The sequence below is a fragment of the Dama dama genome, chromosome 31 (genome assembly GCF_033118175.1).
Source record: "Dama dama isolate Ldn47 chromosome 31, ASM3311817v1, whole genome shotgun sequence".
Lineage (NCBI taxonomy): Eukaryota > Metazoa > Chordata > Mammalia > Artiodactyla > Cervidae > Dama > Dama dama.
In genome coordinates, this window is record NC_083711.1 from 56,215,160 (window position 1) to 56,234,874 (window position 19,715).

Genomic DNA, 19,715 nt, shown 5'->3' on the forward strand with positions numbered 1-19,715 from the left:
AACATCTCTTTCTGTTTAATTGTTCTTAAATTTTATCTTCTCTTGTGAGAAAGGATAGGAAAATATACAAGAAGTCAGTCATCTATACTTGTAAAATATCAAGAATATCTTAGAATCATAGAATGTCAGAGTTTATAGGGTCTTTAATGATCCCCTGGTCTATTGCCTCATTCTACAGGAACAGCTTGCCCTAGACCATGCAGTTAAATAATGGCTGAGCCAGTCCTAATACCTGAGAGAGTCCTGATATGCAGTAAGTCACATGTTTCCTCTATCAGTTCAAGCTGCAAGGCTGCATTGGTGCTGACCTGCTGTTCTTAGCTGCAAAGATGGGGCCAGAGAACTTAACAGGGTAGCTGATACATAGCGAGAATGTAGTAGGAACATGCTCTTGAATGTCATGTCCAACTCTGCAGATGCTAAAGGTAATGGGATTTTTTTTCCTTTTGAGGTTTAACAATAAAGACAACTGTAGCAGTCATTCCATTATAAGCAATGATTGCTGTCATGCCTGTGGCTGCTGAAGGGCCCAGGACACCATACTGCACAGAAATTCAGCGAGATGAGTAGTAATGTTTACTTTACAAACAATCTGTACACCTCCTGTGATGTCACATCACTGCAGCTGCTGTCAAGATACGTCTTATAGTATTTTCCTTTATATTCATTGTCCATGTGTATAATAACATTTTCCAGCTTTTATGGGACACCTTCCTTGATCAAATGTTACTTCGTGTGATCCACTAATAACTTAAAGTGGATACTATCCTTTTCATTTTGCAGACGATGAAACTGAGGCTCAACTAAGAGGGTATACTGTGTCTGAGGCCACAGCTGTGAAGTGGCGTTCTGGGATTTGAACGCAAATCTCTGTGCCTTAGCGAGTGTTCTCTAAGTTCTTCATAGTAGTCTTCTCGTTCTGGACTGACTGTATACACAAATATTATTTTAAATAATACACTTCAAAATAAAATGAAACAAATGGTACATCTGATTATTTTGGGCTATGAACATGGTATTGAATACATAAAAAATATATAATAGTGATAAGTATGCTAAGAAAAGTTCGAGTTTTCCCTCAGATGTCTTGGTTTGCTTGAGATGGTTCCAATTAATGCCTATTGTCTTGACATATTAATAGTGCTCCCCTTTACTCTCAGCAGTATCCTAGTACAGATGATTAATTTTATTTTATGGTTATTTTTTTTTTTTTACCAGATTGAAAATTTAGCAAAACTCCTCTACATTTATAAAATGCTCCTGGAATACCTTAATCCCTTATCACATAGCCTCTCAGGTAAGAACCATCCACACACACAGCCTCTCAGGTAGGGAACCATCCACACATAAATATGATATAAAAAGCAGCAGTCATGAGAAGACAGTGCAAATGCAGGATATTGGAAATTCATTTAAAATTAAAGACCATCAACTTAAAACAGTCTTTTATGTGTGTGTGTGTGTGTATATATATATATGTGTGTGTGTGTGTGTGTGTATATATATGTGTGTGTATATATATATGTGTGTGTGTGTGTGTATATATATATATATATATAGCCTGCTACATTAAAACCTTACAGTAACTGCAAACCAAAAATATACAATAGATAACAAAAAAGCAGTCCAAACACAACACTATAGATAATCACCAGATCACAAGAGAAGAGAACAAAACAGGAAGGGAAGAGAAAATACATATAAAAACAAATCCAAAAGTCTGTTCTGTACATCTGTGTCTCTTTTTCTGTTTTGCATATAGGGTTATCATTACCATCTTTCTAAATTCCATATATATGTGTTAGTAACTGTAATGGTCTTTATCTTTCTGGCTTACTTCACTCTGTATAATAGGCTCCAGTTCTGTGGGAGAAGGTGAGGGTGGGATGTTTCAAGAGAACAGCATTGAAACATGTATATTATCTATGGTGAAACAGATCACCAGCCCAGGTTGGATGCATGAGACAAGTGCTCGGGCCTGGTGCACTGGGAAGACCCAGAGGAATCGGGTGGAGAGGGAGGTGGGAGGGGGGATCGGGATGGGGAAGACGTGTAAATCCATGGCTGATTCATGTCAATGTATGACAAAAACCACTACAATATTGTAAAGTAATTAGCCTCCAACTAATAAAAATAAATGAAAAAAACAAAAAACAAATCCAAAACAATAAGATAGCAATAGGAACATACAATTGATAATTACCTTAAACAAAAATGGATCAAATATTTCAACCAAAGACACAGATTGGCTGAATGGATACAAAAACAAGACCTATATATATGCTGTCTACAAGAGACCCACTTCAAATCCAAGGACACATACAGACTGAAAGTGAGGGGAGAGTAAAAGGTTTCCATGCAAATGGAAATCAGAAGAAAGCTGGAGTAGCAGTACTCATATCAGACAAAACAGACTTTAAGATAAAGACTAACAAGAGACAAAGAAGGACACTATATAATGATCAAGGGATCAATAATCCAAGAAGAAGATATAACAACCATAAATATGTATGTATCCGACATAGGAGCACGTCAATATAAAAGGCAAATGATAAAAGCCATGAAGGAGGAATCAATAGTAACACAATGATAGTGGGTGACTGTAACACCCCATTTTCATCAATGGACAGATCATTCAGACAGAAAATGAGTAAGGAAACATAGACCTTAAAAGATGCATTAGACCAGATGGACTTAACTGATATTTATAGAGCATTCCATCCAAAAGCAGCCGAATGAATATACATTATTCACAAGTGCACATGGAACACTCTCCAGGAACTAATAGCATACTGGGCCACAACGTGAGCCTTGGTGAATTTAGGAAAACTGAAATCATATCAAGCATCTTTTCTTATCACAAGACTGAGATTAGAAATCAACTACAAGAAAAAACTATAAAAACACAAACATGTGGGCTGAATCATGTGTTATTAAACCACATGGGTCACTGAAGAAATCAAAGAGGAAATCAAAAATACCTAGAAACAAATGACAACAAAAAGCCCAGTTATCTAAAACCTATGGGATACAGCAAAAGCAGTTAGTTGTGAGTTTATATCACATACAGTCTCGCCTCAGGAAATAAGATTAATCTTAAATAAAGAACCTAACCTTATTTAGGGCTTCCCTGGTGGCTCAGACGGTAAAGAATCTGCCTGCAATGTGGGAGACCTGGGTTCAATCCCTGGGTTGGGAAAATCCCCTGGAGGAAGGCATGGCAACCCACCGCAATTCTCTTGCCTGGAGAATCCGCATGGACAGAGAAGCCTGGTGGGCTACAGCCCATGGGGCCGCATAGAGTCAGGCACTACTGAGCAAGTCAAGCAGAACATGACATTTTAAAAACCCTGGTGAAAGACTAAATTCTTTCCCACTGGGTTCTGTAGTGAGGCAAGGATGTCTGCTATCACAGTGTCAACTCAATATTGTATTAAATGTCCTAGCCAGTGAAATTTAAAAAAAGTGAAAGGCATTCAGCTTGGAAAGGTAGAAGTAAAATCTTTTTAGTACACAGACGACATAAATATATGAAGAAAACTACCATCTTCAGGGATTGAAACACTCAATACAAGGTCTCAATTCTCCCCCAGTTGATTTATAAATTCAACACAATCCCAGTTAAAATCCCAACAGAATTTTTTTCATAGAAATCTACAAGCTGGTTATAAAATTAATTTGGAAATTCTAAGGACCTAACATAGGCAATACAAAGAACAAAGCTGAAGAAGTTTCACTACCGGAATTCTACACTAATTTCACAGTTACAGTAATCAAGACAGTGAGGTAATATAGTATGTCAAAATAGAAAAATCCATCAACGGGAACAGAGACCAGAAATAAATCTTTACATACATGGACAACTTATTTTGACCAAAATTTAAAGGAAATTCAGTGGAAAATGCTAGTGCTTTCAACAAATGGTAGTGGAACAATTAAATATCCAAATAAAAAAATAAGCTTTGACCCATACCTTGCACCTTGCATTATACCATAGATCTCAATGAAATATTTTAAACTGTAAAAATCCCAGAAGAAAATATAGAACGAATTTTTTGTGTCCTTGTCCTTAAATGCCAAAGGATTCTTAAATATATTTAACACCAAAAGAGCAATCCGCAAAAGGAGAAACAGATAAATCAGACTTCATCTGAAAGAACTACAGTTCAAAAGATTCTGTTAAGAGAATAAAAAGACAAGCCATAGACTGAGAAATATTTTTAAATCACAGAAAGTACATTCATCCAGTACATATAGAGTACTTTCAAAATGCAATAGATAAACAATTCCATAAAAAATGGGCCCAAAATTAGAACAGATACACACTCATTGCAAAATGAACATACAAAAAGATGTTCAATATCATTAGTCATTAGGAAAATGCAAAATAAAATCACAGTGAGATGCCACTATACATTTATGAGAGTGTCTAAAAAAGTTGAAATTACCACATATTGGTAAATATGTGGAACATAAGGAATTCTCGTATGCTGCTTTCAGGAATATAAAACCTCACTTTGGAAAACAGTTTGAAATTTTCATATAGTTGAACATACACCATCTATAGACCCAGCCATTCCACTCCTAGATATTTATCCAAGAGAAGTGAAAGCGTAAGTCCACACAAAGACTTGTAAGGAACTGTTCATGGAAGCTCTATTTGTGTTACCTCTAAACTGAAAGCAGCCCAAACCTTCCACTGAGATTTTTTGCTCACAACACTGCTGACACCAAATATGTGAATTTTTTGCCTCACCACAGTTTTCTAATGCTCTGGTCACTAACTGGGTGCCCTGACATTCAGTTCAATTCTGACACTACCTACCTGGGGTTAGCACAGACCTCACAGATTAAGGGCTCAGACCCGCAAGACGACACCAACTTCAGATGCCGGGCACAAGTCCGTGGACTCCCATATTTCTGACCGACTGGCTATAAATTGGGGGTTTCTGTGACCCAATTCCTCAGGGTCCGTAGTTGCCAGAATGGCTCACAGAACTCAGGAAAGCTCTTTCCTTAACTATTATTACCCAGTTAGTATAAGCAATGCAACTCGGGACCAGCTAGATGGAAGAGGCGAACAGCACAAGGTGTGGGGGAGGAGATCGGAGCTTCTGCGCCTTCTCTGGGTGTGGCACCCTCCTAGCGCCTCTGTTCACTAACTCGGCTCTCTGAACCTGTCGTTTAAGGGGTTTTACACGGGCATGATTAGTTAAACACTGGTTATTGGTGAGTACTTCAGTCCTCCAGTCCCTTTCCCATCCTTGAAGAAATGAGATCAGGACACTGAGATTCCAACGTGTCTTTCTGGTGACCAGCCCTGATCTTGAAGCTATCTAGGGACCCCTCAGCCAAGTCATCTCATTAGCATGCTGAGAAACTTATCATTCAGACAATTCTCAGGGTAGACCTGGAGACCAAAGACCAAACATATATATCTCATTGTATCACAACCCCTCACTATGTAAATAGATAAATAATAAAGTAATAAAAAGGACAAATCTTTGATACATACAACAATTTGGATAGTTTCAAAATAATTCTGCTAATTGAAAGCAGCCAGACAAAAATGTAATACATAGTATATGATTCCATTCTTGTAAAATTCTAGAAAATGAAAACATCTACTTTTTGTTTTGGCCATACTATGTGGAATGCAGGATCTTCCTTTCCTCACCAAGGATCAAACCTGTGCCCCCTGCATTGAAAGCATGGGGTCTCACCAACTGTACCGCCAGGGAAGTCCCTTGCAAACCTTATCTATGTTGACAGAAGACACATCAGTGGTTACCTGGGAGCAGGGAGGAACAGGAAGGAACACAAGGAAAAGTTTGGGAGGTGGAAAATATGATCATTATTGTGATGATAGTTTCCTGAGAGCATATTTATACCAATACTTATCAAGTTGTATGCTTTAAATATGTACAGTTTATTGTATGTCAGTTATATCTCAGCTGTGTGCGTTTTTTTTTTTAAGTGAGTCCTGAATTTCACACAGTAGTATGGTTGTTATATCCTAAGGAGATTGCATTAGCCAACTGGAGTAAAGACAGTAAGACCAGGACCCACCGAGGACCACCACCCAGCTGGGCAGATCGGAGCTTCACTAGTTTTCTATTGGTGTTCTCCCCCAAAGGCTTCAGTCACATCCACAGCTGGGTGCTGTTTTTGCTTTGGCTCCATCCCTTCATTCTTTCTGGAGTTATTTCTCCACAGATCTCCAGTAGTGTATTGGGCACCTACTGACCTGGGGAGTTCATCTTTCAGTGTCTTATCTTTTTTTCCTTTTCATACTGTTCATGGGGTTCTCAAGGCAAGAATACTGGAGTGGGTTGCCATTTTGTCCTCCAGGGAATCTTCCCAACAGATCAAACCCACGTCCCTTGCATTGGCAGGCAAATTCTTTACCACTGAGCCACCAGGAAAGCCCCATAACTAGCTACATGCGTGACTGCTTAGTCGCTCAGTCATATCCAACTCTTTGCAACCCCATGGACTGCAGCCCACCAGGCCCCTCTGTCCATGGGGATTCTCCAGGCAAGAATACTGGAATGGGTCACCACGCCCTCCTCCAGAACTAGCTACATAACCTCAGGCAAATCAATTTATCTCTCTGAACTGCAGTTTTCTCATTTCAAAAATATGTAACAGTTCTTACCTGTCAGGGTTGTCCTGAAGGCACGTGTGAAAGGATGAGACACTGCCTGGCCAGAAGGGGAGTGAATACGGAATGCCTCGCCTTCCTGCGGTTGGTATAAAGCCCCCTCCTTAAGCCAGTGATTCTGCGCATTCGCATTATCACGCGCTTTTGGGACGCCAGGGAGAGCCTCAGGTGTAAACTAAATGAGGTTCTAAGTTAGTGGGTCTCAAATGTTGCTACTTATTAGAATCTTCTGGGGATATTTAAAAAGTAGCAAAATATGTGATGCCTGGGTTCTACCCCTAAACGCTCTGATTCGGTTCTATGTGCAGCTGGGCCCTGGGATATTTAAAAGCTTCCCAAGAGATGTTAAGAAGGGGCCAAGTCTGTGAAACCCTGTTCTAACGTTGCTCAAATGTTAATGTCCTTTGAATCACCGGGGATGTCGTTAAAATTCAGATTCTTATTCTGAAGGTTTGAGATTCTGCATTGCTAATAAGCTTTCAGCGATGCTGATGCTGTTAATCCTCAGAAGACACTTTGAATAAAGAGGCTGAACTCTGGCTGAGCTTCTGAACCACCTAAGGATCTTTTAAAGCTGAGGAATCCCAGGTCCTGCCCTGGGATGGGGCCCCAGCCCCTGCACTTGCATAGGTCAGCCAGATGAGTCTATGTGCTTCTCTTACCAAGAACCATGGATGCAGTTGACCTTTTACACTTGAGGACATTGTGCCCCCCGGAAGCTGTGTGACCTCTATCCTGTTGTAACTTTCTGCCGGGAACGTTCATTACTGAGTGAAACCTGTATATTCCACAGAAACACTTTCTGGAGTGTCGTTTCCCACTGCTGATTGGGAACTGCAATCTGCAGCATGAGTCGAGCGTGACTCATTAACACACAGCTCAGAACCTAGCCGAGGAGCAGCCTGTGTGATGAATGGGGTCCCAGGTTCTACTTGAAGCATTATCACATAATATATCAGCTTTATGTCAAATGAACTGATGGTTTTATGGCCTTTCCATTCAATTTGATAGGCTCCTTGTCACGGGCTCTTTTTAATATGGCTGGAGGGCATTTTTTTGTGATGATGACATAGTGATTTATAAAACCCACTTCATGCATCAGCCACACATATGTAAATCAGAAACATTTCTTTCTGGGAAAAAATTGTCATTGCCATCGTATGATAAATAGGTGCATATTCAATGAGCAGGCATTCATCAAGACACAGATTTGAATTCATTTTTCTATATGCCATACGGCCAAGCAATTAGCACCATACCTAGGAAACAGTCCTATAATTCAGGGTCCTTCCCTGAGGAAAGATGTGCTGCAGCTGAGTTTGGTGCCAGCCTGCCCCATCACTGCTGCAGCAGGGTGACCTGGAACTCATCTGGAGACACCAGAGTCTCAGCCGAAGAAGAATCTTTCTTTTTTTTTTTAATTTCTCAAGTTCCAGGATTGTTGTAGAACTTAACATCCTTCACCTTATTTAGTCCTCAAACATGCTGCAAGGTAGGAATTACCATCTACATATTAAAGATAAGAAAACTAAAGTTAAAAGACTCATCAAATCCTTAAAGTCAGGTCACTCTGACTCAAAAGCCCACGCTCCTCCTGCTCCACGACAGTGCTTTCACGAAGCAGATGCAGCACCCGCAGGTCAATGGAAGTGACCTGTCACCGTAACCCCAGCTTTGCTGACTCCAGACTTCAGCTCTTAGCAGTGGTACCCACCATCTGCTTTCTGTGCCCAACCTTGACTCTGCAGAGAAACATCAGAAGCACTCATGCTATAACGCGAAAGGTTAAAAAAATAAACCCACAGAAACTCTCTCTCATTGATGAGTGAAGTAAAATCTCTGCAATATTCTTAGCTAATCGTGTGAAATCAATTTGTAACTGTTATATACTTCCTAGAAATAATTGGCAACAGGAATACATGAAATGAATTAGAAAAGAATATATTTTATCTCCTAAATATTTGTTACTTTTGTTGGAGGGAGCCTTACTTAGAGAAACAAAGTTTGCTGTCCCAAAATATGTCTCTCTAGTATGAAGATTATTTTAGACTGATTATTTTTTAAGGAACAGTAGATGCAGGTCTTTCTTATAACTTCAGCCCTAATTACCTAAAGGAATTTAGACAAAGAGCCTGGTCCGGGAGGAGGACAGTCATGCCCAGAGATACCTACAAAGAATATGGGCTACGTGTGGTGTGGGGAGCTCAGCAGCGCCTAGAGCCCAAAATCCAGTCTGTGCCCCAGCACATACTTGTTACCAAACTTTTGCTTTTCCATCTGCATGTAAATTTCCTTCCTCACCGCTGATGTCTCAGTACCCCACTCCCTTCTTCTCTCAGATGGCATATATAAGCTTCAATTTTCTAACTTGTCCCACTGTGTCATTTTCTCTTCAGACCCCTGTACATACATAACTAAATTTGATATTTTCCTGTCCATCTGTCTAACATCAATTTAATTCTTAGACTACCTACAAGAACCCAGAAGGGGTGGAGGAAAATGTTTTCCTTCCCCAGTATTTACAGTATTTCATCCACGGACTTAAGACACTGCTCATTTTAAAAATAATAATCAGTTCAGTTCAGTCCCTCAGTCGTGTCCAACTCTGAGACCCCATGAATCACAGCATGCCAGGCTTCCTTGTCCATCACCAACTTTCGGAGCTTGCTCAAACTCAGGTCCATAGAATTGGTGATGCCATACAACCATCTCATCCTTGATCATCCCCTTCTCCTCCTGCCTTCAATCTTTCCCAGCATCAGCGTCTTTTCCAATGAGTCAGTTCTTCACATCTGGTGGCCGAAGTATTGGAGTTTCAGCTTCAGCATCAGACCTTCTAATGAATATTCAGGACTGATTTCCTTTAGGATGGACTGGTTGGATCTCCTTGCAGTCCCAGGGACTCTCAAGCATCTTCTCCAACACCCCAATTTAAAAGCATCAATTCTTTGCCACTCAGCTTTCTTTATAGTCCAACTCTCCCATCCATCAGAGAAGGCAATGGCACCCCACTCCAGTACTCTTTCTTGCCTGGAAAATCCCATGGATGGAGGAGCCTGGTGGGCTGCAGTCCATGGGGTCTCGAAGAGTCAGACATGACTGAGCGACTTCACTTTCACTTTTCACTTTCATGCACTGGAGAAGGAAATGGCAACCCACTCCAGTGTTCTTGCCTGGAGAATCCCAGGGACGGGGGAGCCTGGTGGGCTGCCGTCTATGGGGTCGCACAGAGTCGGACACGACTGAAGCGACTTAGCAGCAGCAGCAGCAGCACATCCATACATGACCACTGGAAAAACCACAGCTTTGACTAGATGGACCTTTGTTGGCAAAGTAATGTCTCTGCTTTTTAATGTTTTCATAAACTTTTGCAAAACTTTCAACATTTTTAGGTTACTTTCACAAATATTGTGTGAGCCTCATGGCATTTCTGTAATGTTGGGAGGAATTATTTGATGCATTTTTAGATCATTTTTGATGATCAAGTCTCCAAGACCCAGAAATCGAGATCTTAGCCTCAAAAAAAGCCACAAAGCTGGTTATCAAGAGACAGTTCACCACACTCTAAGTTGCATATGCTGTTTACTGCTCAAGAGAATACTTTCTTTAAAAACTACTCTTCTGCTTTCCCAAATCTCCGTATCAAAGCAGGAAAACGTTTACTCTAATGATTACAGTTACAAATATATTCTTTCCCTTTTAAAGAGGTAAGAGGATTTGTCGGCTCACATATTTCATTGGGGACTTTCTGTATAGTTTGGTATCCAAAATGTTATCCTGAATTGAATATTTCAAATCACTCTTTTCCTCACTCTACCCTTTCTCTCTAAATATGAAATCAAAGGTGGATATTTAGTAAACAGAAAAAAACAAGGGTATCTCTGACAAATTTTGTCAGAGAAAATATACAATGTAAACAGGATGCCCCAACCTCTAACAGCAGAAATGGAAAAAAGAGATCACGGGCCTGGGTTCTTTTGGAAGAAGAGGGAGGGAACAAACAGGATATATAGTGAAAGAACTGGTTTGGGGAAGGGATTCCAGGGCTTCCTTAATGTCAAGAATACTTGGTGCTTTTATCCTGAGTGTTCCTTGTCAGAAGGAAGACCTTCAGGTGGTGGAAATGGTCTGGAATCTGACAGGAGAGTGACCCTGTGCCTCTGGGGTGGTTGTGTTGGTGGTACCACCATCAAGAGATGCTGGGAACAAACTGGAAACCACTTTGGTGACTGGAAAGCACCAGTCACTTAGGAACTTGGAGAATTTATAAGGCACCAGGCTTCCACTGATGCTTTTGAACTGTGGTGTTGGAGAAGACTCTTGAGAGTCCCTTGGACTGCAAGGAGATCCAACCAGTCCATCCTAAAGGAGATCAGTCCTGAACATTCATTGGAAGGACTGATGCTGAAGCTGAAACTCCAATACTTTGGCCACCTGATGCAGAGAATGGACTCATTGGGAAAGACCCTGACGCTGGGAAAGACTGGAGGCAGGAGGAGGAGGGGACGATCGAGGACGAGATGGTTGGATGGCATCACCGATTCAATGGACATGAGTTTGAGCCAGCTCCGGAAGTTGGTGATGGACAGGGAAGCCAGGCGAGCTGCAGTCCATGGAGTCACAAAGAGTCAGACACAACTGAGTGACTGAACTGAACTGACTCCTTTTTTAATCACAGGCTAGAAGATACCCTTGGAGAATTTATGAGACACCAGGCTTCCACTGATGCATATACCCTCTTGATTGACAGAAGCAAAGAAGCAAAACTATCTACACACAGATGGCTAATAGGATTTATGAAGTATAGTTTTTTAATCACTGTAAACATCTGGTAGACCTAGCCGGGTGAGAAGACCTCAAATATGAGCAGATAAGTCTATTGGTGCAGCTATATACTGGAATACCTGCATTCTGATTATGAAGTAAACGTGCTTCCTTGGGAGCACTTCCCCAGCCTCCGGTCAAAGTTTAATTTCCTGGTCCATCCCCTCCCTGCACTCACCTGATCTGTGCTTCTTTTGTGCTTGTAAGCAAAGCTGTCTCTGTCTGGTCGCCTCTGTAATGTAATGTAAGTTTGTGTATCGTTCTAAAGAAATGTTTCTTAAATTGAAATGGAAAAAAACAAAGTCCTAGGATTTTGGTTAACATGGAAAGATTCATACAGTGGCTAATTGAAAAGGCAATCAGGTTAGAAAATTGTGTAAGACTATGATCCAGTTTTACTAAAAAATTTCTTTTGAATGCATAGCAAAACACTGGAAAGATATATTCTGAACTGTAGCTGTGGTTTTCTGAGTGGTAGATTACTGATGCTTTTCATTTTCACTAGTTTTGCTTGACTGTAGTTTTTTTAATGATTAATGTGTTTTACTTAGGTGGAAAGAAAATATCAATTGTTGTTGTTTAGTCGCTAAGTTGTGTCCTTTGCAACCCCATGGACTGAAGCATGCCAGGCTTCCCTGTCCTTCACTACTCGCGGAGTTGGCTCAAATTCATGTCCATTGAGTCGATAGTGCTATCTAAACATTTCATCCTCTGCTTCTGCCTTTTCCTTTTGCTTTCAATCTTTCCCAATATCAGGGTCTTTTCCAATGAGTTGACTCTTCACATCAGGTGGTCAAAATGTTGAAGCTTCAGCCTCAGTCCTTCCAATGAATATTCAGAGTTGATTTCCTTTAGCACGGACTGGTTTGTTCTCTTTGCTGTCCAAGGGACTGGCAAGAGTCGTCCCCAGCACCACAGCTGGAAAGCATCAATTCTTCTCCACTCACCCTTCTTTATGGTCCAACTCTCACATCTGTATATGACTACTGGAAAAGCCATAGCTTTCCTTCCAAGGAGCAAGTGTCTTTTAATTTCATGGCTGCAGTCACCACCTGCAGTGATTTTGGAGGACCAGGACTGCTCAGATGTGAAGAATGAGCTAGGATGCAGTCCTTATCTGACAACTGTACCTGTGAGCTGCATAGAAAGAAGTGGGCTCAAGCGCAGGTCACGTTACCAGGAGACCAGAAGGAGCCGGGAGAAAGGAAAGGAGGGAACAGAATCGAAGAAGGAAGAGTCAGCAGTGAGGGTAGAATCCAGTTCTTTGAAAACTTAGATACAGATTCAACCCCTCATAATGACTCTTAGTGACTATGGAGCTAATACTCCTGTCTATAATAATTTGCCTTCAGATTATTGAAGAAGTTCAGCTGGAGGCAGAAAGATGGTGGACCTGTGACCTATCAGCCTCATTAAATATCACTGGAATCCATTTTTATCAGAAGATTACAGATTTCTAGAATGTGATTCCTGTATCACATAAAAACTTGCGGTTTCTTAACTTTCTTAATAAAAATTCTAAGACAGAGGGAAGTAAGTTTCAAGTACCGTGCTTTTCCCTAACATTCAGGTGTGTGTTGTGTACTCCTCACATTGACTAGAGAGGGCTGTTTGATAGTGATTCTGAGCAGATAAGAAAAAACAGAAAGGAAAATGGTTATTTCTTGGTCACTGAGACAAATGATGGTTTTCTGTCATTTTTCTGCCAATAACCCCATTGCAGAAAGAAGGGAAAAAAGTTCAAAAAGTGGCAGAAGCTCTCCTTTCCTTCGAAACAATCATCACATTTAAGGCTATTTAAGTTTCCATCAATAATCAGAATATCCTCTACAAATATTTTTAAATGCTTTAATAGAAGCACTGAAAGTGGAAGCTTAAATTTCATCCTCAATCATCTCTTGAGACCTTGGCCCATGTGCCTTCAAGTCCACATAACTGATGAGATGCTCATAAGAGCTCCTGCCATTGAGAGTTTGCCACAAGTAAGGTTTTATACCACTCTCCTTAAATTATTCCCCATCAAACAGCTCTTTGAGGGGTTAGATTAATGACTGATCCCAGTCAACCACTAGAAAATTTCAAAAATTGAGAAGGAAAAAAAATCTATAATCACTCCCAAATTTCATAACCCAGAGACACCCAGGTTGACTTGTAAATAATTTAATGTTGATCTTTATTTTTAGTGTCTGTGTGTGTGGTATTTGTATGGTCTTAGTTCATTTTTCTGTTAATGGATATTTAGGTTTATATTTTCCACTATTTTATTTTTGTGGTATTTAACTTTTGCATTGTTTTAATTCACTTAACTAATCTTTCAATGGATATTTTGGTTTATATTTTCCACTATCTTAGATTGTGTTACAGAACAATCTTATCTTTTTGGAGGCTCTTGTCCAATTTTTTCCTCTGGAGAAATTTCTAGAAGTGAGACTGCTGGTTCAAAGAATATAAAATTTAAGCTGGTTTAAAGCTCTTTTTAAAGAGCTTTTTTAAATTGCCAAACTGTTATTCTGGATAAAGCAAAATCAGTCCCACTCCTAATAGTTCTGTGAAGGTTCCTGTTTCCTTACACAACCACACTGACACCAGATCATCCTATTCTTCTAATCTTTGTCAGTCTGGTAAGTCAAAATCTTATTTTAATTTGCTTTTAATTACTAGTGAGACCAAAATCCTGTTGTCAAAGCAGGTATTTTTCCATTTTGTATTCAGTCCTGCAGGATTCTTATATGTACATCAATTGCAGCAGAAACGAACTTGCGTGAATCACAACATAATTCAACATTTGTTGTGCACCTTCAGTGTGCTTCGCTGTTAACCGTTTTTCTTCTCTACAAGACAGTGGACTCTTAGGTGAGACATCTTTACTTTGCTCATCATGTCCCAAAAGTCCCGCTTTCTTTCAGGTTCTAAGACACGTATATCGTCACGTGTGGGTGGCTTGCAAATACATCAGAAGCGAGGAGAGAGCTGCCGGGCACGGCAGGATGACCGCCTCTGCTGCAGGCTCGCACGCTTCAGTCCCAGCTTGTACCCTCTGCCATGGGGACCAGCAGCGCCTGGAGTCTAAGGAACTCGCTCAAAGCCAGAAAGCAGTTGGCTGGCAGAGCGGCAGGCTCGAGTCTGGGTCTTCCCTCTTCCTGTCGCCCTGCTGTGACCTCCAATAATCTGTGTCACCTCAGATCTGAACCACAGGGAAGGCTTCAACTTGCTCTTGATTTTTCCCCGTAATTACTGCCATTGGATTGATTCTCTGTGCATCCAGAAAGCCAATCATGCTGTCTTATGCTGATCCTGCCTTCTCTCCAGCCTAACGAGCTATTCCAGGCTAGAACCTTTGATAAATACTTGCCTGGTGGTGGAGCGGGGGGAACCTGGGTGGGGGCGCCGTGTCTGTGTCCTCTGCTCTGGCTATAGAGGGAGACCCCTCACCAATCTCCCAGCTGGTTGCTTTTTAAAGTATAAAAAGTCAGGCACGCTTCCAGTTACTTGTTTCAGAACGTCTGTGCCCTTGTCGATGGCATAGAACCTCTCTAATCAGAACATTAGGACATTATTTGTTATATGCTAGAGCTTTATTTTAAAATTTAAAGGAAATGAGTTCTCTTTCCTTCTGTTGAGGGATTCAGTGGTCACCAGGTGACTTGGAGTGCACTCAATTTGGTCTGAGCTTCATTTGGTGATTTTTTTAATTTTTACTTTTGCCATCGTAAAGTCTATAGTATTTCTCCTTAGAGAGCAATGGCTTAAAAACAAAACAAAACAAAAACCTCATTCCTTTCCAGTCACTAACTGCTTAATCTATTAATAAAATGAAAAAAAAAATTTTTTTTTGTATCACAACCAACACTAGCAAGCAATTCCAATATTCTTCTAACACAGTGGAAGAATAACACGATGGAATGTTAAATTCTTGAAGGAGGAGGAAAGAGAAAGTTAAAAATCATCAATGAGAGGTTAAAAAAAAAAATCCTGATAATCACACTTACTTTTCCTGAGGGGAGAAAAAGAAATACCGCTCCCCTCTAAAACCGCCCCTCGTCCCCAAAGAACCACCCAAAGCCAACAAACAGACTGTGGCCAGAGAATTTTCCATCCAGGGCACCCTCGCTTCCTATCTGAATGATAAGACAGACTGTCACCAGATAAAACACTTGGAGCTGATTTAGAGTGGTCAGGGCTTCTTCAGTGGTCTTGATTATCAATGTTAATTCTGGGATCTCTGCCATCCAACGGGCCCTAGGAGATAAATACCACCATTATTCTTCAGCTCTCAAGCTCAGGTATAAGTCTCACTTAGGGGGAGCTTAGATTTATAGGTGATATAATTTAGAATTCTAGGCTCATAAGTTAATACTTCAGAAATGTCTTCTTTATCTTTTCCAGAGTGATAAATGGGAAGATTCCTGGCTCAGCTCTCCATCTCCTTGCTTGATCTCCTTGCTTTTGATGAAAGCCTTATTCTGCCAGATTCACTACTGTTTGTAGAAGAAAAAGCAATGATCTGGTGCAGACAAGAAAGAAAAGATTAATGCCAGTCGCAGAGGAGAAGTGACACCTTTGGCAAAATGAAAAATACTCTAGAGCACTTAGTATCTACAAGGCCCTGAACTGGTACTTTGGAAATTTTTTATTTTAAATATATTTAATTACATAAATAACTAAAGCTAATATTTACATACTGTTTTACTTACAGTTTAATTTTTTTCAACTTCTTTCTGAGCTGTGTATTATTATTGTGCCCATTTTGTAGATGAGACAGGCATAGAGTCATGATGCAACATGTTTATGTTCTTTCTTAACATTTAGATGTTTGATTTTTAATCTTCACATTGCCTATAGTGTGGTTTTGGGTAGTACTGTTGAACAGAGGAACATAAGAAAAAGCACAGAGGAAAGTGGTTAGTTCTAGGTCACTAAGGCAAATGGTAGTTTCTTCTCCCTTGCCTGCCTATAACTTCATCACAAAACCCCCCAAGATGGCTGAGAAGAGGCAAAACCTCTCATTTCTTTTGAAACAGTGTCACAGAGACTGTTTACAGTTTCATCAATAAGCAGAAAATCTTTTACAAATATTTTGGAAAACACTTTAAAAGAATAACAGAGGCACTGAAGATGGAAGCACAAATTCCATTTTCAAGTATCGTCTGAAAGCTGGGCCCATGTGCCCACAACTCCACCCATCTGATAATAAGTGTTCCCGTCCACCGAGAACCTGCCTACCATCTGAGAGGCTTTAGACCAGTCCCCAGACTTAAACTGCTTCTCATCCTCACTATGTCTTCCAGGTAGTGAACTCAATGCTGAGTTAGATGTTGCAATCCTGCTGCCCTTCTACCTGGGACACCCCTCCACCCAGCATTTATTGCATCCTTTTGAAATTACATTGATGTCTCCCAGCTACTCGATGACTAAAGAAGAGCAGAAGCAATTTCTTTGTCATTGTTGTATACCTCAGTCAGTCATTCAGTCATTCAGTCATGCCTGACTCTTTGTGACCCCATGGACTGCAGCACGCCAGGCCTCTCTGTCCGTCACCAACTCCCAGAGTTTACTCAGACTCATGTCCATCATGTCGGTGATGCCATCCAACCATCTCATCCTCTGTCGTCCCCTTCTCCTCCTGCCCCCAATCCCTCCCAGCATCAGGGTCTTTTCCAATGAGTCAGCTCTTCACATCAGGTGGCCAAAGTATTGGAGCTTCAGCTTCAGCATCTGTGAGCGGGCCCGGCAGTGCCTTAGGTTAGACCTTTTCATGGGAAAGTTCTCTCTCGCGCTCTCTCTTTTTTTCCTCTCTCTGGCTATCCCACGTTTGGGCTGCTATCTCACGTTAGCTCCCTCAGATTGCCCTCAGGGCATTCAGGCCGGTCCTTACCCTGAGCAATGCAGCTGGCGCCTCCCTGTCCAGTCCCCGCTTGCTGGTGGCAGACACAAGCATCTGGTCTACTTCTCTGCTGGGAGTTGCGGTTAGGTGCCTAATCTGTGGGTTTTAGTTAGTTATTTTTTTCCTCCCAGTATGTTGCCCTCTGAGATTCCAAAACTCCCCACAGATATGCTGGTGAGAGGGTTTCCTGGTGTTTGGAAACTTCTCCTCTTTCATGACTCCCTCCCCTGGACGGGTCTCTGTTGCTAACTCTTTTGTCTCTCTCTTTGTCTTTTATATTCTGTCCTACCTCCTTTTGAAGACAATGGGCTGCTTTTCTGGGTGCCTGGTGTCCTCTCTCAGCATTCAGAAGTTGTTCTGTGGAATTTGCTCAGCGTTCAAATGATCTTTCAATGAATTTGTCGGGGAGAAAGTGGTCTCCCCGTCCTATTCCTCTGCCATCTTAGGATCGCCCCCCTGAATGTTGAGTTTTAAGCCAACTTTTTCACTCTTCGCTTTCATTTTCATCAAAAGGCTCTTTAGTTCTTTTTCGCTTTCTGCCATAAGGGTGGTCATCTGCATATCTGAGGTTGTTGATATTTCTCCCGGCAATCTTGGTTCCATCTCGTGCTTCATCCAGCCCGGCATTTCGCATGATGTGAGTGAGTGATAGTTGCTCAGTCATGCCTGACTGTTTGCAACCCCATGGGCTGTAGTCTGCCAGGCTCCTCTCTCCATGGAATTCTCCAGGCAAGATGACTGGAGTGGGCTGCCATTTCCATGATGCAGTCTGCATATAAGTTAAAGAAGCAGGGTGACAATATACAGCCTTCACGGACTCCTTTCCCGATTTGGAACCAGTCTGTTGTTCCACATCCAGTTCTAACTGTGGCTTCTTGACCTGCACACAGACTTCTCAGGAGGCAGATTTCTCAGGTGGTCTGGAATTCTCCTGCTATTTTGATGATCCAGCAGATGTTGGCAATTTGATCTCTGATTCCTCTGCCTTTTCTAAATCTAGTTTGAACATCTGGAAGTTCACGGTTCATGTATTGTTGAAGCCTGGCTTGGAGAATTTTGAGCATTACTTTGCTGGTGTGTGAGATGAGTGCAATTGTGTGGTAGTTTCAACATTCTTTGGCATTGCCTTTCTTTGGGATTGGAATGAAAACTGACCTTTCCCAGTCCTGTGGCCACTGCTGAGTGTACACCTAGAACTTGCCAAAATGTCAAGTACACCATAGCTGCTAAGTTAATGCTTGCTAAGGAATATTTTAATCAAGAAATATTTTAAAAGTTCATGATGGCTTCCCGGGATGAAGTTTCAATTATTCCCCACAAAGGAAAAAATAAAGTTGGGAAAATAATCTGTTTTGGGTCCATTTTTTCTTTGTCTAGGATATAAAAATGCTACCCATCCTCTTCTGGCTGTCTCTTCATTGTTTTTGTCCCTACTTCATATGGGATAAACTCTGATCCTTGAGGCTGAGGCAGATGAGTCTTTGTTGTGTGTTTTTGGCATTTTCAAATCCTCCCAATGTGAGAATTATGGCCCCTCCAAAGGGCTACATGGTGAGCTGATGACAGGCGAATGACTTCCCCTGAAGAATATGAGCCAGGCTGTGGCCAGGACTGTCTGAAAAAGAGAAGCAAGTGATGATGAGGCCACAGATGTGACCAGCAACAAACAAAACCAGGAGGCTATAAGCTGTGATAAAACCAGTCCTGCTGCACTGAGTCTCATGAGCCTAATCGGCATGGCCAGTTCACATGCCTCTTCCTGCCTCTGAAGCTGAGACAGAGCTCAGAGCAAAGTCCAATAAAGGCTTCTGGGATAATGAGGGGACTGGGATTCTGGTGTCTCCTTTGGCTCACAGCACAACTCCCCTTGAGATGAGGTGAGAACACTTGGGAATCAGGAGATGTGGTTGGAGGCATTCTACATGATCACAGGCTGGGCTGTGTAAGAAGTTCCATATGACTTTAAGAATTTTGATTCATAGTCCCCATTCTTCCAGGCTTTTATGAAATTCAACTTCATTCTTTTTGCGGGGATATCCACATTAGAGTAAGCCTCTTATGCAAAGCTAATGAATAGGAAAATTCCTTTTGATCAGTCATTTACCAGAGATCCCTGTTCTCCAAACTCCATGGCCCTTTTGGGGACATCAGTCCCACTGTTTCCTTACTGTGTCCAGAGCACTCTGGATGCTGGGATATAGAACTCTGGGATTCTCATCTTCTGAGGTGTTTCACCTGATTCAGATGGAGTGATGAAGACGAGGTATGAACAGCCCTGCCACGAGGAGAGCCCTTAGACTTCTCTCCACCTGCCAGCCCGGGGAAGTGTCCCCTCCTGTCCTC

At 41.4% G+C, this 19,715-nt stretch overlaps 1 protein-coding gene across 1 annotated transcript in view; it reads left to right on the forward strand.

The window, feature by feature from the left end:
* The window catches only part of DZIP3 (DAZ interacting zinc finger protein 3), a 128,633-nt gene extending 115,359 nt beyond the window's left edge, over nt 1-13,274 (forward strand). The window contains exons 33-35 of the transcript XR_009691540.1: nt 179-253; nt 1,219-1,297; nt 11,343-13,274. The gene's annotated coding sequence lies outside the window, so the exon portion shown is untranslated. The remainder of the gene's footprint in view (nt 1-178; nt 254-1,218; nt 1,298-11,342) is intronic.
* Nucleotides 13,275-19,715: the final 6,441 nt, after the last annotated feature.